We start from the raw sequence: 26,225 nt of genomic DNA, 5'->3' as shown, positions 1-26,225 counted from the left end.
CTAACTTAGAAAGATTATAGGGTCATCCAATTGCTCCCATTCACATCACTGATCATTTGAAGAGAGCAATGTGGCTTGGCTTGAATATATATATATATATATATATATATATATATATATATATATATATATATATATATATATATATATATATATATATATCACCTGATGTTTTCTCCAGCTGACTGGACAAAGATCAGAATACTTTGAAGTTACCCTCACATCCCATGCTCATATGTCATACAGTTGATGTTCTCAGCATGGTTCTCTTTTTTACCTGTTCTTTTCCTCCTTTAGACTTGTACAAGTCTGAATAAAATATCCTGCTTAAACTAAGGAATGAGTGAATATTGCATTTACAATGGGCTTTCCACCCAGGTATCTCAAAGGGCATGAGAACAAATGGTGTGGCTGAAAAGTTGAAGGGAAGTAGTCACCTTTAGAGACTGTGTACAGTGCAAAATCTTACTGTGCTAGAACAGGTGTTAACTAACAGAATAAACTTGGCTTAGCACTAAGTAGAGAAAAAGGGCTGCTTCATTTAACATTGTGTCAGCTGGCTTTCTAACACATACCTTTCCAGTAGAGCTGGTTGGAAAATTAAATTTCTGCCCTGTGAGAAAATCCAACATTTCCAAAATCTTTTTTTTTTTCCGAATCAAAATGAAAAGTCAAAATTTTGAAATTTTAGTGGAATGAAAACATCAGAATGTTTTGGTTCAGAAACATCAAAACAATATAATATAAAATGTGAAATATAGCTACAGTGTTATGTAATATATTAATACTATAATGTTAAAGTTACACAGAGAGAAAGGAAATGATAAAGTCAATGTGAAACACGTTTGCCTTATCAAAACTATTTGGTTTTGTATATATACCTGAGTGCACACACTAACCACATTAGTTTTGTGAAATGCTTTCAGGAAGGGGAAAAAAAATTGTGTGTGAGCATGGCAGATTGGAGCTCGGTACCTTCCCCCCCCCCCATCTGTTATCTAAACCTCTATCACAGCTGAGTGCACCCTATACGATGCAGTCTGGGAACAGTCATTCCACTGATGAAAGTGATCATTGCAAATATGCATTTGATCTCCATCATTTAGTCAGTTAAAACAGCTAATAAACATATTGATCAAATAATTAATAATGGAATTTAAATAAGTAACAGTAGTATGCTGAGTTCTTATATGGCACTTTTCATCCAAGAGGAAGTATTATTTTATTCTACGGATGGGGAAAGAGAGGCCCAGATCCACAAAGATATCTAGGCACCTAACTACCTTTGTGACTCTGGGCCAGAGAGGTGAGGTATCTTGTCCATGATTACCCAGCAGGTTAGTGGCAGAACAAGAATAGAATACATGACTCCTAACTCCCAACCCAGTGTGTCTGATCCAATGAAGTTCTATCCCCTGGACCACACTACCTCTTAGTGTAAGTGTGTACTGGAAAGAACCTAACTGGCATGATATAACTGAAGGTCCATATGTTAGGGATAATAATTGAGGATTCCATTTACTTAGGGACATATCCTACAGCCATCAAAAGGGACTGTGAAAGTGCTCAGAGGATGCTCAGCCAGTGTTGTTTGGGTACTTAGGTGGACTTAACCTCCATGAATTTATCTAGTTCTCTTTTAAACCCTGTTAAAGTCCTAGCCTGCACAACCTCCTCAGGCAAGGAGTTCCACAGGTTGACTGTGTGCTGTGTGAAGAACTTCCTTTTATTTGTTTTAAACCTGCTTCCCATTAATTTCATTTGGTGGCTCCTAGTTCTCATATTATGGGAACAAGTAAATAACTTTTCCTTATTCACTTTCTCCACACCACTCATGATTTTATATACCTCTATCAGATCCCCCCTTAGTCTCCTCTTTTTCAAGCTGAAAAGTCCTAGTCTCTTTAATCTCTCCTCATATGGGACCCGTTCCAAACCCCTAATCATTTTAGTTGCCCTTCTCTGAATCTTTTCTAATGCCAGTATATCTTTTTTAAGATGAGGAGACCACATCCGTACATAATATTCAAGATGTGGGCATACCGTGGATTTATATAAGGGCAATAAAATATTCTCTGTCTTATTCTCTATCCCTTTTTTAATGATTCCTAACATCCTGTTCGCTTTTTTGACTGCTGCTGCACACTGCGTGGACATCTTCAGAGAACTATCCACGATGACTCCAAAATCTTTCTCCTGATTAGTTGTAGCTAAATTAGCCCCCATCTTATTGTATGTATAGTTGGGATTATTTTTTCCAATGTGCATTACTTTCCATTTATCCACATTAAATTTCATTTGCTATTTTGTTGCCCTATCACTTAGTTTTGTGAGATCTTTTTGAAGTTCTTCACAGTCTGCTTTGGCCTTAACTATCTTGAGCAGTTTAGTATTGCCTGCAAACTTTGCCACCTCATTATTTACCCTTCTCCAGAACATTTATGAATAAGTTGAATAGGATTGGTCCTAGGACTGACCCTTGGGGAACACCACTAGTTACCCCTCTCCATTCTGAAAATTTACCATTTAGTTCTTCCCTTTGTTCCCTGTCTTTTAACCAGTTCTCAATCCATGAAAGGATCTTCCCTCTTATCCCATGACAACTTAATTTATGTTAGATCCTTTGGTGAGGGACCTTGTCAAAGGCTTTCTGGAAATCTAAGTACATTTTGTATACTGGATCCGCCATGTCCACATGTTTGTTGACTCCTTCAAAGAACTGTAATAGATTGGGTAAGACATGATTTCCCTTTACATAAACCATGTTGACTTTTGCGCAACAACTTATGTTCTTCTATGTGTCTGACAATTTTATTCTATAATATGGTTTCAACTAATTTGCCCGGTACTGATGTTAGACTTACCGGTCTGTAATTGGCGGGATCACCTCTAGAGCCCTTTTTAAATATTGGCTTTACATTAGCCGTTTTCCAGTCATTGGGTACAGAAACTGATTTAAAGGGCAGGTTACAAACCATAGTTAATAGTTCCGCAATTTCACATTTGAGTTCTTTCAAAACTCTTGGGTGAATGCCATCTGGTCCTGGTGACTTGTTACTGTTAAGTTTCTCAATTAATTCCAAAACCTTCTCTAGTGACACTTCAATCTGTGACAATTCCTCAGATTTGTCACCTACAAAAGATGGCTCAGGTTTGGGAATCTCCCTCACATCTTCAGCCATGAAGACTGAAGAAAAGAATTCATTTAGTTTCTCTGCAATGACTTTCTCGTCTTTAAGTGCTCCTTTTGTATCTCGATTGTAATGGGGCCCCACTGGGTGTTTAGCAGTCTTTCTGCTTCTGAGGTACTTAAAAACATTTTGTTATTATCTTTTGAGTTTTTGGCTAGCTGTTCTTCAAACTCCTTTTTGGCTTTTCTTATTACATTTTTACACTTAATTTGGCAGTGTTTATACTCCTTTCTATTTACCTCACTAGGATTTGATTTCCACTTTTTAAAAAATGCCTTTTTATCTCTCACTGCTTCTTTTACATGGTTATTAAGCCATGGTGGCTCTTTTTTAGTTATTTTACTGTGTTTTTTTTTAATTTGGGGTATATATTTAAGTTGGGCCTCTATTATGGTCTCTTTGAAAAGTGTCCATACAGCTTGCAGGGATTTCACTCCACATCCTAACATAATTTAGAGCAGTTCCATGTCTGTTCTGAATTACATCAGCTTGTAACAGTGCCCTAGGGGCTCTTGTGCTGGGTGGTGTTCAACCACCAGAGCAAAGACCATTCCAACCATGCCCCTCCTGCCCTTGCCACACTCCCAATATTCTCTCTCTATCAGTTAGGCTAGGAGTTGACCTATAGCTACCTATGCTGGCTCTCTGCCTACCTGGGATTTCCCCTATGCTGGTGGAATCCTCAGCTCCCTATTTGGGACAGCTTTATAGCCTCTTTGTGCCTCTGCAGTGGTGAAAAGGGGCCACAGCAAGGTCCAAAAAATGGGATAGCTGATATAATTAATTTTCATTTAGACAAACATTTTCATAAATAGGAGACTAAATTTATGCACCAAGTAAGAGGCCTGATTTTCAAACATCTTAAATACCCGCAGCAAAGGATCAAGAGGATCTTATTTAGGTGAATGATTTAGGCTCTTGTTTTTGGTAAGCTTAATCCCAGTTTCTAGGAAAGAGTTTAAGAGAAATAGTACATTTCTCATTACTGTTAAAGGGTCCTTGCCATTGGTCTAATTCTGCTCCCATTGAAATTAATGGGAATTTTAATGTTGGAGGAGAGTTAGTGCTTAGTGCTTTTGAAAATCACATCTTAAGGCACACTCCTCTCCCCAATATATTCTATTTTAAACTTTTATCCTTTCCCAATAAAGCCGCGTATCCTCCATGTGTTGCAGAAATGTGTGTGTGCATAACTCTAATGTTTCCATTTTCAGGAATTAATTTACCAGTCTAATGTACTTGGGATGTGTGTGCCCTATTTTCCCTTACAGTACTTGAAAACATACTGTCTAGCAGTGGGAAGCTTTCAATTAGCAGATATATAGTGAAGCATTATGTAAAACATTTGTTATTGTTTTCTGTTTATTTTCCTTTGGGATTTAGACTGTGAACTGAAAATTCAAATAAAGGAAAATCACTTATAATTTATCATTTGACTTTCTTTGCTTCTCAGTTTTCATTTGGTTTATTCCCACTAAATTAGCAGAGGTTTCATTCATAGCATTAAGGGGCAGAGTGTGCCTGGCCTTTGCATACATGTGAATGGGGACTAGGAAGGAAGGCATGAGGGACCTGCTCCCCAGCCTTTGTTCCACTCACACATGTTCTATGCCAGATGCAATAACTGATTCTGGGGTTGGAAAGGCTACAGAACACATCAGTGCTCCCCGAAGAAAGGAAACTACTCCAAAGGTTGAGGGGAGGCAGGCAGGATCATGACCCTCATCCAAATCCCTACTCTGGTTGAAAGAGTTGACCAATTGCACAGTGACCAATATATTCAGCTAGAACAAATGATCACAGATCTGTTGAAGTCACCAGTGAGGCTCTGGCCTTAACAAAATGAGGAAGAGAACGGAGTGGATTTTTACTTGGTTAACAAGGCAAAAAATGAGATATTGTTTATGTTAAAGTTGTGGGGCAATTGCCCTTAGTAGGTGTTGCTTGTACATTTCATCCCTTAATCCCTTTGTTTCCAGAGCTTTGACAATATGTATTGAGTTATAGCTGTCATAATTTAAGATGGGTTCTTTTTTTCCCCATTGATAGCATGACCTAATATGGAAGAGATGTGAGATTGATTTTAACTAAATATTGTTTAATTTGACAGTTACTGTAGGATAAAGTGGATGATATAGTATTTTACAGTATGCATAGACTCTCCTGTTGATTTCCCTGAGGTTATATTCAGTTCAGCCATCATTCAATTATCCTGTGTGTTCAGTTTCTAGGGTACATTCTCAGCTTCATCTCTCTAGAAATTAGAGTGGAGTATTTCATTCCCTCATAAACAATTACTTTGTTTTGGTCAGAGGTACACCTTTAGCCCCCAGATGTTCTCAGATACTCTCATTATGCATTATTGCTGATCAGGCTGATATGATGTACTTAACATTAAAGTGGCTGTCATTAATTTTCATTATTTAAATGAAGCATTGTTGATTACTTGTTTATTTGCCAGAGAAGGCAAGATAGCCACACTTATTTTTCCACTTTCCTTATGTGGAGATTATTTAATTTTCACTTTAAAAACTCTACCCCAATTTAAAAGATAAATGAAATATGTTTCTTGCTTATTTAAATGACATTTTACTTTTGTTAATCAGATTCTGTTCACATTTCAGGTTCTTTAAAGAGGTGTGTTAGTGAAAAATTAGTTTTACACAAAGAATTATTTAGTTCATTCAGTTATATAAGAACATACTCTCCCCCTATGCCTTCTAGTTCTGATCCAAAACCCATGAATCAATGGAAAGTCTCCCATTGACTTCAGCTGGCTTTATATCAGGCCCTCTGTGCAAATCAAGGGGAAAATCACTCCAATTTTCTTTAATTAATAGCTAAGAGCCAAATCTTTCTCACTGTACCCACCCAGGAAGCCTTTCTGAAATAATAGAATCATAGAAATGTAGGATTGCAGGGGACCTTGAGTAGCTATCAAGTCCTGTCCCTGAGCTGTGGCAGGACAAAGTAAGATTATCCCTGACAGGTGTTTGTCCAACCTACTTTTCAAAACTTTCGGTGATGGAGATTGCATGACCTCCCTTGGAGGTCTATTCCAGATCTTAACTTCCCTTATAGTTAGAAAATTCCTTCCTAATATCTAACCTAAATCAACCTAGCTGAAGATTAAACCTATTACTTCTTGCCCTACCTTCAGTGGACATGAAGAACAATTGATCACCATTCCCTGTAACAGCCCTTAACATATTTGAAGCTTGTTACCAGGTCCCCACTCCTTCTTCTTTTCCGACTAAACATGCTTGGTTGATTTTTTTTTTTAATCTTTCTTCAGAGGTCAGGGTTTCTAAATCTTTTATAACTTTTGTTGCCCTCCTCTGGATTCCATCTAATTTCATCACCTCTTTCCTAAAGTGTGGTGTCTGGAACTGGACACAGTACTCCAGATGAGGCCTCACCTGTGCCAAGTAGAGAGGGGCAATTACCACCCATATCTTGCATACTACAGTCCTGTTAATACCCCCCAAAATTATATTAGCCTTTTTTTGCAGCTGCATCACATTGTTGACACATATTCAATTCGTGATCCACTATAATCCCCAGACCCTTTTCAACAGCATTACAACCTAGCCAGTATTTCAACAGTATTACAATCTTGTTTTGTAGTTGTTCATTTGATTTTTCCTTTTTGAGTGAAGTACTTTGCATTGTCTTCACTGAATTTCATCTTGTTGATTTCAGACCCATTCTTCAATTTGTCAAGGTCATTTTTAATTCTAATCCTGTCCTCCAAACTGCTTGCAACCTTTCCCATTTTGGTGTCATCTGCAAATTTTATAAACATACTATCTATTCCATTATTCAAGTCTTTAATCAAAATATTGAATGGTACTAGACCCAGGACTGACCCCTGTGGGACTCCACTAGACACACCCTCCCAATTTGACAGCAATTCATTAATAACTACTATTTGAATAGGGTCTTTCAATCTGTTGTGAATCCGCCTTATAGTAATTTAATCTAGACCACATTTCCCTAGTTTGCTTCTGACAATGTCATGTGTGACTGTGTCAAAAGCCTTACTACACTGATGATATATGACGTCTACTGCTTCCTTCCCCCACACCCAATCCCATCCATTAGGACAGAAAAATCAGTCAAAGGAAATTATGTTGGTTTGGCGTGATGTGTTCTTGACAAATTCATGATGCCTATTCCTTATAACCTATTTTTATCCAGGCACTTACATTGATTGTTTAATAATTTGTCCCAGTATCTTTCCAGATATCAAAGTTAGGCTGACTGGTCTAAAATTACCCAAATCTCCTTTGTTCCCCTTTTTAAAGATAGTAACTATGTTTGCCCTTCTCCAGTCTTCGAGAAACTCACCCATCCTCCGGGAGATCTTAAAGATAATTACTAATGGTTTGATTGCTTCAGCTAGTTCCTTATGTAGCCTAGCATGTTTTTTATCAGGTGCTGACAACTTGAATATATCTAACTTATCTAAATATTCTTTAACCTGTTCCTTTTTTGGCTTTCATTCTTTCCCCCTTGTTAATATTAATTGTGTTAAATATCTGGTTGCCATTAACATTTTTAGTGAAGACTGAAGCAAAGCAGACATTCAACCCTTCTGCTTTCTTGATGCCATCAGTTATTAGCTCTTCTTCCCTGCTAAGTAGTGGACCTTCACTTTCCTTCATCTTTCTCTTGCTCCTCATATATTTACAAAAATCTTCTTATTGCATTTTATTTCCCTTGTTAGGTGTAATTCATTTTGTGCCTTAGCCTTTCTGATTTTGTTCCTACATGTTTGCGCTATCTTTTTGTACTCCTCCTTAGCAATTTGTCCATGTTTCCACTTTTTGTAGGATTCTTTTTTTTTTAATTTCCAGGCCATTAAAGAGTTCCTGCTGGAGGTATATTGGTTCTTACTATTCTACCTATCTTTTCTTCTCATCAGGATAATTTGAAGTTGTGCCTTTACTACTGTCTCCTTGAGAAACTGCCGGTTGTTCTGAACTCCCTTTTCCCACACATTTTTTCCCCATGGGACCTTACCTACCAGTTCTCTGAGTTTGTGAAAGTTTGCTTTTTTGAAATCCATTGTCCTTATTCTATTGTTCTCACTCCTCCCTTTCCTTAGAATAATTACATCTATTATTTTATGATCACTGCTGGTGGGGGTCCAGCTCCCTCCTCCCTCTCAGTTCCCAGACGCAGTTCACTGGAAAATAACAGTCCAGAGTCCAGTCTGATTTGATGGGTTTATTGGGGCTAAACAAGCAAGCATATTCCAAAGCCCTTCACACCAGTTGGGCTTATTGCTATACTCCAATAAAGTTTTCTTTTTCCCCTCTCCCAACATCTGTTCTATACGCCGATAGAACCCCCTTCTTCTCCTAACCCCTAATTCTGCATGGTGACAGAGCACCCTCTTCTTGGCAAACTTAATTATACTTTTCGTGCCCTTCCCCTGGTATCTGCTCTTCCAATATATGGTTGTGTTCTATTTTGGGGGGTCTTGAGTCTAGGGGCGATGAGACCACCCCTTTTGTACCTGGTGGGAGGGGTAAGGAGGGGGGTTACTTGTGGCCCTGGTCTCTTTCTTGAAGACTTTATGCCTCCTCCTTTCACCTTCCACTGCTCAATTAGCTCCTTATCTTCTCTTGTTACTGAAAGGCAAGGCTACCAGCTTGGGGGTGGGGTGGGGGGTGGGGAGAAGGGAGATGCAGTCTTGTGTTTTCACTTACATTCTCTTGCTTGTTATTCAGCCTGTTTAAACTAAAAGCAAGGCCAGAAGCAAGATTAGTAATGTTTAGTCTTTACCCTATTTATTTCACATTCTCCTAACAATCACTTTCACCCAAATTTACTTCAACCTTCAGATTTGATACCAATTTCTCCCTCCTGGTCAAAACCATGTCCAAAATGGCTGTCCTCCTGGTTACATCCTCCACTTTCTGGAACTAAAAGTTGTGGCCAATACATTCCAAGGACTTATTGGAAATTTTCTGTTTTGCTGTATTACTTTTCCAATAGATATCTACATAGTTAAAGTCCCCTATTACTACCAGGTTTTGTGTTTTGGATATTTCTGTTTTTGTTCTAGAAATGCCTCATTCACCTCTTCTTCCAGATTTGGTGATCTATATTAGACCCCTACCATGATGTCACCCCTATTTTTTATCCCTTTTGTCTTTACCCAGAGACTCTTACCTGTTTTACCCTCCTACCCTTTTGGACCTCAGAACAAGTGTATATATTCTTAATGTATAATGCATCACTTCCTTTACCCTGTCTGTACCCACTGAACAAGCTGTACCTCTCTATTCCAATATTCTAGTTATTCTACTTTACCCCAACAAGTCTCTTTGAAGCGAATTAAGTCATAATTTAATTTATGTACTAATACTTCCAGTTCTTCCTGTTTATCCCCCATACTCCTTGCATTTGTGTCTAATACGTTGCACAGATTCCCCCACAGACTTCCATCTTGTTGCTCCTATGACCCTATTGTAATTTTCCATGTCCCACCCAATAACCAACACTCTGTTAAGGATATCTTTTTTTATACTTGCCTGTGGCTGTTTGTCCCTGGCCCCCTTTGAACTTATTTTAAAGCCTCTTTCACAAGGTTGATGAGTCAGACATGAAGATGCTCTTCCCCTTCTTGATCTTCTTGACCCCATCTCTTCTTAGCAAACCTTCACCTGGGACAGCATCCTATGGTCAAGGAAGCAGAAGACCTCCTGTCAAACCCGTCTGTGCAGCCACACATTCATCTCTAGGATGTGATTGCTCCTGCCTGAGCTATTGTCTTCAGCTGAAAGGGTGGACATGAACACAACCTGTGACTCTGACTCATTCACCCTAGTTTCCAGAGTGTTGCTTCCAACACAGGAAAATTCTATATTAGAACACATCTTGACAGATAAAAAGGAAGTGATCACAGAACTAAAAATCAGTGGTAGCTTTGGTACATGTGATCATGATTAATTATGTAATTAATTACATTTGGTATGTGCAAACAGATTAATCTCCAAACTAGTCCAGACTATATATATATATATATATATATATATATAAACATTCATTTCATTCATTAAGCTGAAAAGAATTATGAGCTAAATCAAGTGAGAGGAAGAATTTAATCAGATTTAATCAGAAAAATTTAATCAGAAAAATGTGACAAATACAAAGGGGACTATATATAAAGGGAAAGTTGATATTCATGAATAAATCAGAAGCTAGGAATTGTAGAAAATTGATAAATGAAGCAAAAGGATACAAGGAGATCTCTATCGCCAGCAGTGTTAAGGAAAAAAATATGTTTTTTGTTTGTTTGTTTAAAGTATATTAGGAATAGAAGGAATCCTAACAATCATATTGTCTATTACTTAATGAAAATGGTAAAATTGTCAATAATAATGCAGAAAAGGTGCAAGTGTTTTCAATAGATATTTATATTCCATATGTGGGGAAAAAGCCAAATGATTCATTCACATCATACAATGGTAATGAAATACTTTCTATTCCAAAAGTAACTAAGGATGATGTTAAAAAGCAGTTAATAAACCTAGACATTTTAAAATCAGCAGGTCTGGATAAATTGAATTCAATCATTTAAAAAGAGCTGCCCAAAAAGCTCTCTGGACTTTTGCAGAACAGGGGCAGGACTTAATAGAATAGAAAACGGAGCTAGATCAAACAGAACTTGTCTTCACCCTATGCAACACCTTGTGGTTCAATGGGGTTGCATGCAATGTAAGTCAGCAGACAATTTGGAAATTTGTTTTTCTTTGCTATTTTATACTTTTACTGCTTAACTCTTTTTTTTTTAAGAAAATGTTTAACTTAAAATTACTGTGCATTGTATGATTTCATTTTTTTTTCATATGGTATTATGTTAAATTCTATCATACTGTTGACATTATTATTTAGAATCATGTATTATTTATGGTATTTGCTTACATGTGTTGAAGGGTACCATACATCAACAAGTACCATATTGGCTATCAGCAAAGGTTGTTTAAAGGGGAGATTTTTCTTGCTGCAGGGGAAGTGAATGAAGAAAAATGGAATAATGAAAATTTTATATTTTTTCCTTGTAACCACAAAAGATAAACTATGGGTATAAAACTAGTCTTCTTATGAACTGTAAAGAGAGTTAGACAGAAAATAAATAAATAAAATATTACATTATCATTATCTAAACCAATGCTATGCACTCATTTGAAAATCTGTGTCCAGTTTTGGTTGTTTTGCCTTAATAAAGGTATAGCAGAGATTAATGAGATCTAGGGAAGGGTGACAAAAGTGATTAATGACATGGCAGCATTTACATACAATGAGAAATTGCAGAAATCATAGTGCTTGGTGATACTGTGACTCTTTGTTCTTTTTCACATTGCATGTAAAAGGTGGGAGTAGTTGCCAGTTTTGAACAGTGGCTAGTCCAGCCTATACAGTGCCCCACCAGGGATTCTCACATAGTAGGAATGTTGTTTAGCCCTAGACAGGGAATTCACCCACCTCAAGCCTGGCAGCTCTGGGCATATAGGATCCACACAATCTGGGAGAATAGCCCAAAGGGTGAATTACCAGATGAAAATTCATACTCTCCAAACAAATGTCTTACAAATCTTTGTGAGTTGCTACTCTCAATGCCTTGTACTTAATAGGAGAGGGCATGATATTCACAAGGAGGATGGTTTACTGTGTGCAGAAGACTAGATGGTTAGGAAATGCAACCTGGAAATTGGGTCTGGGCTATAGCAGGTGGTAGTGGAAAGAGAACTGGTATAGGAGTGGTGATTCATGAGTTTTGTTAACTCCTTAGGAAATCATAAGGGTGAATAACCATTTAATGGCTAACCAAGTAGAAGTGAAACAGTGTGGGTTGTTTGTGGTACTTGTATATGGTTGCCCTAAGGAAGATGTTAGCCAGAGACTGCAGAAGCTAGAGAATAGTCTGGACTAGAGGAATTACTGCTCATTCTGGGAGATTTCAATGGCCATATATGCTCAAATCAATCAGGCTGTGAGCATATTCTGGGACAGTATGCACTGGGATCACAGAACACAGTGGGCGTTGCACTGCTAAATATGTACTTAGGCAATCAGTGGGTGATTGCCAACATTTGGTTTAAGAAAAGGAAAGTCATCCTTTCACATAGCAAAACTGTGGAGTAAGCACACAAATAGATTTTTTGCTAATCTGAATGAACTTGAGAATCATGGACACACCCCAACACAAGCTGTTGGTGCTAATGGTCATGACTAGCAAATAAACCCAACCTGAACTTTGCTCCAAGGAAATGTGCATTAGCATGTGGGGACTGTGCAGCACAACTGCAGATGAGTTTAAGGAGACAGTTGCAAGGTTTGAGCCAAGAGATACACAAATTGGAACAGCAAGAGAGAAGTGGTGTATTTTCAAGAACATATTGATCTGACAAGCTGAGATGGTGTGTGGATGCTCTAAATTGGGTAGACCACAATCTTGTGAAGAATGATGTTAGAATGAGGAAGTGCAGAAAGCAAAAAGAAATAAGAGAGAATCCAGAAAAGTTATGGAAAATAAAAACCCCTTTGGAAGCAGTGGTTGCTTCCTATAGAGTCTCCAAGTGAGCAGTAAAGTAAGCAGTCAGAATGGGAAGAAACCTAGCTTCAGATAAACTGTATATTGAGTTGAACAACTGCCCTCAAGAAAATATATGAATTTTCATAGATAAGAAACAAACAGAAGGAAGACAGCATATAGGGGGCAGACTTTTTGTGACAGGAAACTGACAGCAAGACTACTATGAGGGTATACTTAATGAGGAGAACCCTTTATATGCTATATTATCATTGTGTGAACAGATATTCTTGGATCTCAGTGACCTGTTAGAGGCATACATTACTGCAGCACTTTTGAAGATGGCACCTGGAAAAGCAGCAGGCCTGGATGAGGTCACAGAGGAGAGCTCAAACCCTTGAGAAAAGCTGGTGTATTCTGATTTAGGCAAGTCTTGCATACAATTTGGAGAAAGAAGAATATCCCAGGAGAATAGAGAAAGTTCATACTAGTACTGATATACAAACAAAAAGGTGGCATACATGACTATTCAACATACAGGGAAACTGAGCTGCTGTCTCACTGTGAGACGGAATCACAGATTGTCACATTTGCTGAGTAATGGAGCCCATTTTAGAAAAAGAACAGCTTGGTTTTAGAAAAGGAAAAGGAATGACAGGTGATATATTCATTACCAGAGAGGTGTTGGAAAAGAAAGTGTTGGAAAACATTGAGCAAGGTTGGGCTTTCCTCTACTTAAAGAAAACATACAAAAAATACCTAGATGTCTGCTGGTGCTTCTGCTATGATTCTATGGAGTACAGGAGGAGCTTGTCCAGATGGGTTTGTATGATGATTCTATGACAAAAGTGAGGATACCTTTTGGTGTATTGGAGGGTGTCAAGGTGAAGATTGGGCTCAGCACACCAGAGATCAACCCTTAGTCCTTACTGTTCATAATTGTGATGGACTTCAAAAGTAAGCAAACCAAATGGAAGGTGCTACAAAGTTGATCTATGCAGATGATATTGAGCTAATGGCCAAAAGTAAGAAAGATTTGATCCATCTGATTGATGCCTAGAATAGGGAATTAACAAACTATGGCCTCAAATGAATAAAGAAAAAACTGACTAATTATGGCTAAATTTTGACATGAAATATCAGAATACTTCCTTTTGACAATGATGGAATCATATGCGTGATTCACATGGAATCAGGACTGATGACTATCAATATCAAGGGCCAACACCTAAATAAGGTTTCTGCATTTCAGTACTTTGGGGGTTGGTTAGCAGCAAATGGAGAAACTGAAAAAGAACTGCAAGCAAGACAGATGAACACAGAGCAAGTCTGGCACAAGACAAGTGGATTGATTTATGATAAACAGATGCCTGGACTATTTATGGGACAACTATTCAAAACTATATTAAGACCAGCTCTCTGGTATGGATCAGAGTCATGGACAATCAAAGAGAGGCACTTGAGATGACATGAAACCACTGAAATGAAATTTTGGAGGGCAAAGGAAGGGGAGACATTGCAGGACCTCATACAGAATTATGTAATCAGAAGTGAGATCAAGAGAGAAGATGCAAGATAGGAAGCTGAGATGCTATGGGCACGTATGACTGATGGATGAAGGGAATCCTGTTAGTGAGGGATTTGAGACTAGAGCTTATGGGCAAAGAACAAGAGAAAAGTGTGGATAGACTGTATATGGGAGGATGGGGTGGATGTGGAATGAGCTTTGGACTGGCACACCTGAAAAAGACTGATCTGTTGACACAACTCCAGCTATTTGAGAAAAGGGGAGGAAGAGGAAGAAGAATAATAGAGATTACTGAGTGATGAGGTACTAGAAGACAGAATTAGTGGGGAATTGAGTAAAGTATTCAAACTTATGAGGAGCATATGAAAAATTATTGCTTCCCTTTTTTTACCCTGATCTATAACAAGAGAACAAGAGCAAATCCAATGACATTCAGGGACATTGCACCTCAAACTAGGAAAACAAAACATTTTTTCTACAATGAGTAACAGTAAATTTATGGGATGAAATCTTGGCCCAATTGAAATCAATCACAGTTGTGGGGCCAATCAGACTCAATGGGACCTGACAAAGCCTGGTGATTTTTGAAGAACAAGTTCTTTAATTTTATGATCAGTTCTTAACTTGGAGGATGACAGGAAACTGAGTGATCCAGGGAGACAGCTGCATAGTACCCTAGGGTGGAGTCTTAGGTATATGTCACTGGGCCCCGGATCAGAACCTGGTGGAGAAGAGGGGCCCATACTCCCCTACCAACCCTTAAAGAGGGAACAATGACAAAAGTCTATCCCTCCATACAGAACCAATTTAGGTAAATTCCTGAAAGTGGAAGGGTCAAAACCCTAAGACCCAACCCAAGAATGAAGCCCTGAGCTCTTGATGACTTCTGAAGATATCCACATTATTGGACTCTTTATGTACCCTGAAAGGGATGGACTTGAGTGTGTGACACTGCTGGAGGACTGAGTCACTAGAGACTCACACAGTGAAGCTATAGTAAGAAAGGGGAACACCCAGGAGGAACACAACCTGTCAGACCTTGACCTGATCACTAGGCAGCACTACTTGTGTGTGTTACCCTTCACAAGGTCAAACAAAAGTTCCATTCAACAAGAAATGAAATGTGTTTCATTTGGGGATGTTTTTTCACTGTTTGGGGTGTATTTGTGGCTAACTATAGCTAATTTTTGACATAAATGTCAAAATACTTTCTTTTGACAATGATGAAACAAAACGTAGAATTTTTCAGAAAGGTTTTTTTTCTATTTTTATTCTGCCAAAATTATTTGCCAAGTTTAACCCAAATTCTCAATTCCAGATGCCTGAACAAAGCATTTTTTGGTGAATAAACTATTCACCAAAAGAAAAAATAATCATCCAGCATGAATCACCAGGCCATTAATAACATGAATAACTTATAAACAGGAAGATTACAATGTTGATGATCATTCGTCAGTCTCAAAGGTAAATGTTGACCTCCTTGAGGAGTCAGATAGAATTTTCCCACATTCTTATACACACCTAAGTTCAGGGAGCTGTTGTTTTCCTCAGAAGCATATTACTGGCCACACAGAAGCAGCATCCTAGATTAGACAGAGCAATTAGCTAACCTAATAGTTCACTAACCTAGTAGGTTACTCCTATGTTCTAACAAAGGTGAATAAATCTAAGTAAGACTGATTTTCACATATAGAACTCTTGTACAGAGTATGTTTCCACATTGAGTTTGATGGTAGTTGTGCTCATGCGGGGGCTTAGGCTGTAATTTATTATAATAAAGCACATTGCATTTTTTTATGTTGAGCCAGATTCATCAAAGTGAAAATGTATCGTTTTTCATATTTGAATGAATAAATAACATCCCTATTCATTATTTATCTATTTTTGTCTTAACAAATAGTTCCAGTAATAAATTGCTTTTATATTTAAATGAAATTGCTATAGCAATTCATAAATATCAAATTATGTTATCTGAATATGCCAGTTGCTATAAGATTTGAAATGTAGTGGGAAATATCATTGGCACTGTTTCTTAAAATAAAAAAAAATAATAGCTAAATAGAAAATAGGAATGAGAATTAGCTTTAAAAAAACTTGGAAAATATAAAGAATTAATAGAGTTATTTCCATTTATTTCATTTGACCTTATGCTGTGAGCTATGGAAGGGCATTACTTATTAAATTTGGCATGAAATATCAAGAAGTTATGTGAAAAGTTCTACATGTAAGTAAAAAATAGAGAATCATACAGTTGCATTTGTTCTACATAAATGCAAGAAAAATCAACATGGAGGTGCAGTTATACCAAAGGATAAACACTGCTTAATGTGACAGGCTTTCATCACATGCATCTTACCAACGTGGTCAGCACTGTGCACCTTTCACAGATGTTCCACTCTGAAGGGAGAAATTCAAAGATGGCGACTGTATTTTATTAATTCCTAAGGTGCCTCAGAAAAGTTCTGTCACATCCCTGCACATCCTCAGGAGTTATCAAATGGCTGCATTGTAATCCAACATATGTATATTAAACCAAAATACGATTAATATTATTAAAATGTTACACTTCATGGGGTGGCCCTGTCTTGAGCTTATCTTTTTGGCAGTCATGGTAATGACTCCCCAGTTAAAGACATCATAATCAAAAAGGCTGACAAAGGAGGTGCTGTTGTCATCATGAATAGGTTGGAATATGAAAAAGAGGCTGCTCAGCAGCTCTCCAACACCACTTTCTACAAGCCATTACCCTCTGATCCCACTGAGGCAAAAGAAACTACAGAATTTGCTCATGAAACTCCCTGAAAAAGCACAAGATCAAATACACACAGACACACCCCTGGAACCCCAACCTGGGATATTCTATCTACTACCCAAGATCCATAAACCTGGAAATCCTGGGCGCCCCATCATCTCAGGCATTGGCACCCTGACAGCAGGACTGTCTGGCTATGTAGACTCCCTCCTCAGGCCCTACGCTACCAGCACTCCCAGCTATCTTCGAGACACCACTGACTTCCTAAGGAAACTACAATCCATCGGTGAGCTTCCTGAAAATACCATCCTGGCCACTATGGATGTAGAAGCCCTCTACACCAACATTCCACACAAAGATGGACTACAAGCCGTCAGGAACACTATCCCCAATAATGTCACGGCAAACGTGGTGGCTGAACTTTGTGACTTTCTCCTCACCCATAACTATTTCACAATAGTATACCTTCAAATCAGTGGCACTGCTATGGGTACCTGCATGGCCTCACAGTATGCCAACATTTTTGTGGCTGACTTAGAACAATGCTTCCTCAGCTCTCATCCCCTAATTCCCCTACTCTACTTGCGCTATATTGATGACATCTTCATCATCTGGACCCATGGAAAAGAAGCCCTTGAGGAATTCCACCATGATTTCAACAATTTCCATCCCACCATCAACCTCAGCCTGGACCAGTTCACACAAGAGATCCACTTCCTGGACACTACGGTGCTAATAAGTGATGGTCACATAAATACCACCCTATACCGGAAACCTACTGACCACTATTATTACCTACATCCCTCCAGCTTTCACCCAGACCACACCACATGGTCCATTGTCTACAGCCAAGCTCTACAATACAACCACATTTGCTCCAACCGCTCAGACAGAGACAAATTCCTACAAGATCTCTATCAAGCATTCTTACAACTACAATACCCATGAAGTGAAGAAACAGATTGACAGAGCCAGAAGAGTACCCAGAAGTCACCTACTACAGGAAAGCCCTAACAAAGAAAATAACAGAACACCACTAGCCGTCACCTTCAGCCCCCAACTAAAACCCCTCCAACTCATTATCAAGGATCTATAACCTATCCTGAAGGACGACCCATCACTCTCACAAATCTTGGGAGATAGGCCAGTCCTTGCCTACAGACAGCCCCCCAACCTGAAGCAAATACTCACCAGCAACTACATACCACACAACAGAATCACTAACCCAGGAACCTACCCTTGCAACAAAGCCTGTTGCCAACTGTGCCCACATATCTATTCAGGGGACACCATCACAGGGCCTAATAACTTCAGCCACACTATTAGAGGCTCGTTCACCTGCATATCTACCAATGTGATATATGCCATCATGTGCAAGCAATGCCCCTCTGCCATGTACACTGGTCAAACTGGACAGTCTCTACATGGAAGAATGAATGGACACAAATCAGATGTCAAGTATTATAACATTCATAAACCAGTCGAAGAACACTTCAATCTCTCTGGTCACGCGATTACAGACATGACAGTTGTGATATTACAACAGAAAAACTTCAAAACCAGACTCCAGCGAGAGACTGCTGAATTGGAATTCATTTGCAAATTGGATACAATTAACTTAGGCTTGAATAGAGACTGGGAGGGGCTAAGTCATTATGCAAGGTAACCTATTTCTCCTTGTTTTTTCTTGCCCCTCCTCCCACGTTCCTCAGATGTTCTTGTTAAACCCTGGATTTGTGCTAGAAATGGCCCACCTTGATTATCATACACATTGTAATATCATACACATTGTAAGGAGAGTGATCACTTTAGATAAGCTATTAACAGCAGGAGAGTGGGGTGGGGGGAGAGAAAACCTTTTGAAGTGATAAACACCCATTTTTTCATGGTCTGTGTGTATAAAATATCCTCACTGCATTTTCCACTTTATGCTTCTGATGAAGTGAGCTGTAGCTCATGAAAGCTTATGCTCAAATAAATCGGTTAGTCTCTAAGGTGCCACAAGTACTCCTTTTCTTTTTGTGAATACAGACCAACACGGCTGCTACTCTGAAACCAGTTAAAGTTGCAATTTATTTTCCGTTTTCACACCTAACCCTTCTAAAAATTCTTTTCAGAGTGAAAGGAGGTAAATCTTGAAAATGCTGTAAACTGAGTTAGAAGGTGCCTTTTTTTTTCATTGGTCTAGAGTCAGGTACTTTTGGTCATAATGTGTAGAATCATATTGCACTTCACTTCATTTATTGTTATGTTCTTATTATTATTTTATTTGTAATACTACCTATAAATGCCAGTCATGGATCAGGACCTCATTCTCCTAGGCACAGTACAGAGGGGGAAAAATCCCTCTCCTATAGAGCTTACATGGAATTGCATGAGGAGTAAGGTGATACTGAAGTGAAATATAGGTACGAAAATCTGCCTGACCATTTACTACACTGAGTATAAATACATCACAGTATGTTTTGTCAGTAAGTGTAAAAGAACACAGTTGTTTACATGGATAAATATGGAGACTGGGTAACAAAGAATTTTTTTTTCCAGATCTCCATTTTATTAAAATGAGAGTACAGTAGATAAAAATAAACAGGAAATAATACTACAGTATTGAGTCAAATTATTTTTGCATGGTTACCAAACCCACACATTATTACAAACAAAAGACCATGTATTGCCCCCAGTCAACACCAGCAATTGACATTGACTGGAGAGGGAGTGCAGCTTGCAGGATGAGGATATGCTATGAACCAACATGCTTCTGGAGGTCAGTCATGTGCTTTGTTTACTTTAGGTTCCTTTTATTCTTTTTTTTTCCTTTTTTTTTTTCTTTTTTTTTTTGAGTTTGTGGCTAGGCTTCTTTGAGATGGGAAAACAAATTGGTGGGGGGAGCAGTGAAATGCATTACAGGGAATTTGAACAATGCCAGGATACAAATTCATTTCTTCTGAGTGCATTTTTTTCAAGTAATAATTGAATGAAGATCCTCCATCAATAAGGCCAACATTTCCTGTTAATTAGAAGATCAGAAATCCCTAAAGAATATGTGCTATAGAGAAACATTTTCCTGAAAATTATCTTTGTCGACAGTTTCCCTCTTCAGAGACTTTTAGATCAATAAAAAGTTAAACTCCAAATTCTTTCACCTAAAATCAAGGGAATGCCCTGAAATAGACAAAAGGTTGGGAAGGGGCATCGGGCAGATAATGACCTACTAAGCAGTCCAAGTCTTCAGACAAAACCAAGAGACTTGGTCAGTGTGTTCCTTGTTATATCTTTAAAAGCAAAAAATCACAATAAAGCTATTGTGTTTTCATCACAGTCACCTAATGCATGAGATGTGACTGAGTTCCATCTGGATGAACATTCAGCTTAAAACAATCTTGGAAAAGCATACAGCTATCTCAAAAAAGCCCCAGGTTTGTTTGTAAAACCCAAGGCTTTTCTGAGATTTGTTTTCTCAGGTCTGTTTGTCACAAACCTCCAGTTTTTCCAGAGATTGTTACATTATATGTGTTGTGTCACAGAAGAAGATTTAAGCTGGTTTTCTACAGATAACTGAAAACATGAACTCAACTAATGGATATTCATTTCCTTGCAACAGTACAAGCTTTCATATAATTGTTTCAGAAGAAGTTTAAGGGATTTTTTAAAAGAAAGTTTTGATTTAACTCTTCAAAAATCAAATATACGTTGTCACTTTGTTTTTCTTTAAAGTAACATCCTACAATATATTTTCCTATTTTCTTAATAGGAGGAGGCAATTAAAGCAATTATTAAATTTACAGACCATAACAACTACAGTATGTGAAAGAGGTATACTGCTACAATATATCTGTGATTAAAATTAACTATCATACAAAATTCCATATCTATGGAAGTACTTTCGTATTAAATTTCTGATTTGAATATCTTTACCAATTCTGTAGCATCTAATTAAAAAATTTGTATACAATCTTAGATTCCTCTTCAGTATGTGATGAGGGATATTATATTTGCCTATAAGCCCAACCTTGTATCCAGTACTAAAACAATTTTCCTTGAGCATAGATTGTAAGACCAAGCCCCTTTATTCATGAACTGAAAATCTTATGGACAAAGTGTGCTTTCTTTTACACCATTGTAAATCCTAAATAACATCACTGATGACAGTCAGGTAAGGTTAGATTTAAATTATAGAAAGTATGAACAGATTTTGACCCTTAGTGATTATGATTCATGTCCATATTTCTGAGCCTTTGAGACCCACATATATGACACAGACCTTCAAAATGTGTGACTATGAACTAGACATATCTTTCAGCAAGGAACAGTCAAGAAGTAGAGCGCGCTAGAGCTGTCATGAGAAGACAATTTTTCTGTACATTTCTATCTTTCTGACAATGGAAATTATACAATCATTATTATTTCTTGCTTGATAGTGGGTTTAAGACATATGGTGCATTGTTTACTTCTTAAATAGTTGCATCTTGGCTTAAATTTACTGTAAATCCAAGATGCTAAAGTAGGCATTGAATGTATCTCTGGACACTTACCTTAGGGAACCTTTGCATACTATCAGTGGTTACACGATGGATTTATAGGTTCAAACAAAAGACACTGAAGAGCATCTAGGAGTAGGATGGAAAGCAAAGGTGAGATATTTGAGCTCTGGGGGACAATGGTGATGGACTGTATGCTCTTTAGTGCCTCCCTATGGCCAGCTCATGCAACCTAAGATAATTCAGGACATATCGACTCATAATAAGTCAGTATATAAACTAGAGGATATCATAAAAAGTGTCTTTTTTAATGTGACATTTACTTAAATGGAAAAAAATATTGCTCTTCTACCTTGCTTGCTAGCCTGCCAAATTGAATTCAAAAGAGGACAAACAGAACACAAGAAAGAAAAATAGAAGGCCTTAAAACCATGTAAACATGTTACTCCTGGGGGGAATTCTGTGCCGCTGCCATTCTGGAGCCACCATTCCCATTGCTCTTCTAATCTATTGGCTGCAACAATTTCAATTCTGGTCTAGTGACATACTGAGTACTATTTAGCCATGCCATTCACAAAGGCCCCAATCTGGCAAAGCATTAGTTTCAATAGGGATACTCAGTTGCAGAACTTTAAGCACATATTTAAGTGTGGTGCCAGATCATCATGATTTAATTGGGGATTGGTCCTGCTTTGAGCAGGAGGTGGACTAGATGACCTCCTGAGGTCCCTTCCAACCCTGATATTCTATGATTCTATGATCATGGCCTAATTTCACTCCTAAGGATGTGCTGCTCTTAAGGGTATGTCTACACAGCAAAGAAAAACCCACACCTGGCCCATGCCAGTCAACTTGCCCTCGTGGGACTTTGTCATCAGTATGTAGACCAATACCAGTGGGGCTGTTTCACTGGTATGTAGTGTGGTAAACCCAGGACAAACAGCTACAAAAAGGGGGATCGTAATTAGTCCCAGGGGATAAAAATGCCCCTCCCTATCCACTGAAGAGAGAGAACCACTAGGCAATAAGGTTCAGCTGGAAAAGGGGTTGCTAGGGAATCAATTAGGTTCAGCTGACTCCAACTACTTGGGACCTTTTTAAACCCTCCCCTGGGTGGTAGGAGGGAGAGAGTGAGGGAGTGAGAGGAGCAGGGAAGCTGCCAGTAGGCTGTTTGCAGCAAGACACCAGACCTTCCCAGTAGGGAAGCTGCACTCACTCACCATAAGGGAAGGAAAACATGCACAAAGGACTGACTAAGGAGAGGAGTAGCAGGACTCTGTGCCACCTATAAGGATTCGCCTTGCCCCAAACATGAGTCTCCAAGGCTAAAAAGGACTGAGTCTACTGAGGCGAACAAGGTATTTTGCCACAGTAGACTCACAGACTGGAGCTGGAGTCCAGGCTCTAGGACCCTGCAGGCTGGGACGGCCTCAGAGCTCTGTCTCTAGTCTGAGCCCAGAAATCTGCACAGCAAAGAAACCCCCGCAGCCCAAACCCTGTGAGCCTGAGTCAGCTGGCATGGGCCGGCCGTGGGCTTTTTTTGATGTGTAGACGTACCCTTAAAGTCTTCTGTGTTTGACATACATGGGAATATTAGTATTGCCATCTTCTCCGTGGAGCTTTTTTGTTGTCTGTGTTGTTACAGACATACTTGTTGACAGGTATTTTGAGTATTTACCAGAATAATTGAAAATGGCGTGATTATAATGTGCTATTTTTACAAATAAAATATGCAGAATTTTGCAGAATTTTAAAAGGTGAGTAGAATTTTTGTGTGTGTGTGTGTGGTTTTGTTTTGTTTTGTTTTTTTCAGAATCCCTTCAGGAGTAATATATAAGAAATACGTTTCAGATAATATTTAAGAGGTGCGTTTGTGAGCTTTTGTGATTATGTAAATCACCAGACAGGAAAGAGTCATTAACTAGTGTGAAGGGCTGATCTTCACAGGTATCACGTCTTGTCCAAATAGGAAAGGTCCATCAGCACCAGATAGTCTATTATGGGACATTGATGAGGACAAAAGGTGTTGGTTGTTCTGCCCACCCCCTCCGTGAAGACAAGTCATGCAAGTGGATTTCTTTTGTCAGCTGAACTTGCAGCTGAGAGCACAAGGGAGATGGGGGATAAAACCCCTAACACAAAGGAACTTGATTCTCTATGCTGTCTGGACTCTTGAGAGCAAGATTTTCTGTGCATAAGCAAGATATCCCCAGCTGCTTAGCCTGGGTTAGCCCTACAGGACATATAGAGCTTGCTTATAAAAGAAGTTTCTATCACTTTTTGAAATTTAAGATGATAACGTATTTGTATGTATCTTTGTTTACCTGCTTTAACTTTGTAAATAACTTGCTAGTTTCCTTTTCCCACTTAATAAATCTGTATATAGTTTATTATAGGATTGGCTATGTGTGTTGTCTTTGGTGTGAGATCTAAATTGCAATTGGTAAGTGACTTGTCCTTTAGGACTGAGTATGACCTGAATATTGCTGTGATTCTTCGTATAATGGACCATCTCTCACAAAGGTACACTCACCTGGGTGGAGAGAAAGATCTGAGTATCCACTGTCTGTGGCTCCATGTTTATTCTATTATAGTACCTGTGGAGTTTACACTTGATAATTGGTTGGTGAAATTTAAATATAGAACTCAGATCCAATTTGGGGTTTGTGCCCTGCTTCCTAAGGTTTGGTATGCCCTAAGGTTGGTACACACACCCTTGAGACACGGGCAGGCAGCTTTATAACTTTATCGCCCCTTGTGTCCCCCGTCCCCCCCGCTTCCAATATAGCAGTGGTTCTCAACAAGGGTATGTATAGCCCTGAGAGTATGTGTACCCCTGAGGCTAAGCAGACGTCTTCCAGGGGGTACATCAACTCATTTAGATATTTGTCTAGTTTTACAGCATGCTACATAAAAAGCACTAGTGAAGTCAGTAGAAACTAAAATTTCATATACAATGATTCATTTATACTGCTCTGTATACTATACACTGAAATACAAGTACAATATTTATACTCCAATTGATTTATTTTATAATTTTATTTATTTTCTATGGTAAAAATGAGAAAGTAAGCAATTTTTCAGTAATAGTGTGCTGTGACACTTTTGTATTTTTCTGTCTGATTTTGGAAGTTTTTAAGTGAAGTGAAACTTGGGGATACACAAGATAAATCAGACTCTTGAAAGGGGTACTGTACTCTGGAAAGATTGAGAGCCACTGCAATACAGCATCATCTGCAGATTTTGTTAACATGCTACTTTCAACTTTTTTTCCCAATTATTAATTGTCATCAAGGATGCTACACTGGTCCTGTGATATCCTACTCTAGTCAACTTCTTCTCTACAGAAAATGTTTGTGGCAAATATCTTCTCCTTTAACTCACCCCCCCATCCCATCTCTTTTTACATAGATTTCCAGTATCATACATTTTCCCTCTTCTCATCTCCCTACAGTGCTGGTGCTGTGGGCAGCAGGCTGCATTTGTCCTTTTCTTCTCTGATACGCCTTTTTAAGGGAGGAATGAGTGAGTTAGGTCATGCTACACTTCCGTGCTTTTGGTGAGCACTTCTTTGTGTGAAGGTGCTTATTAGAACACTGGTAATCAATAGTGCTTGATTTGCTCTGTCCTAAAGAAGATGGCTCCACCTGTTATTCAGACATTAGCAGAGATCATACCATTTGGTTTATTTTATCCTCATCTTTTAAAAAGCATAAACTCAGAGAAATTAATTTAATAAAAGTTTATAGTCACATACATGTGCCATAGTTGTGGCTATTTTGGCTGTATATAGTGCGGTCTGTACAATGCTGCATGCTATCTGAATAAAATATTAACACAGACAAAATAAAATGCAGCTTTATACCATTAATGTTTTATCCGTATTATGATTGTATCCAATTTGAACATTACTGTGCAAAAAGCAGTGCAGTTATTGCCCTACTTTTACTGTATATTAAATATATTAATTTGTATATATAAGATATTTCAAACAAATAGGAGTCATACACTTGAAGAGACATACTTTAATTTTAGACTGCAAGAAATTGTGGAAGCTTTTATTCCGTGCTTTAAATTTGGAATAAAAATTTCTCTGACACAGCATCCTTCACTTTTTTTCAGGGTGGTAAATGGAGAACTATTCTGGTCTGTGGCTTTAAGATAATTGTGAAGGGGAGCTAGTATAATGATATATGTGAAAACTTAGAGAATGTGAGACTCTAAGTGAGTTAATGTCTTTGGTAACAAAACTCATCATGATAAGTAACAACATCCCAGTTATTTATTCCATTTATACATGATTGTTGGCCTTGAAAGATAAAGTAATGCTATGCAATTTACTTCTTTACTGATTGACTCATTTTGGTGAATGGCTTATTTTATGTCTTCATTCACATAAAACATCTTATCAAAGTTATCTTTGTGTAACATGCACATAACAGGTTTTTTTCCACCACAAACCTAGTAGGGGCTTAATCCTGTAAAATGCTGAGCACTCTGGCCCTAATCCAGGGAAACATTTAATACATACTTAATTTTAAGCATATAAGTAATGCATAGGGCTACTCAAATGCTTATGGTTCAGTATGTGCTTAAGTGCTTTACTGGACTGGGGTCAAAGTGTTCGGCAGCTTGCAGGTTCAAGGAGGGATAAACAATTTCATGCCAGAGACATCAAGGTCCATCATTGCAGATCTGAAAGGAGAACTTTGCAGTGAGCACTGATATG

The sequence above is a fragment of the Lepidochelys kempii genome, chromosome 4 (genome assembly GCF_965140285.1).
Source record: "Lepidochelys kempii isolate rLepKem1 chromosome 4, rLepKem1.hap1, whole genome shotgun sequence".
NCBI classification, from domain to species: domain Eukaryota; kingdom Metazoa; phylum Chordata; order Testudines; family Cheloniidae; genus Lepidochelys; species Lepidochelys kempii.
Note: the sequence above shows the minus strand (reverse complement) of the source record.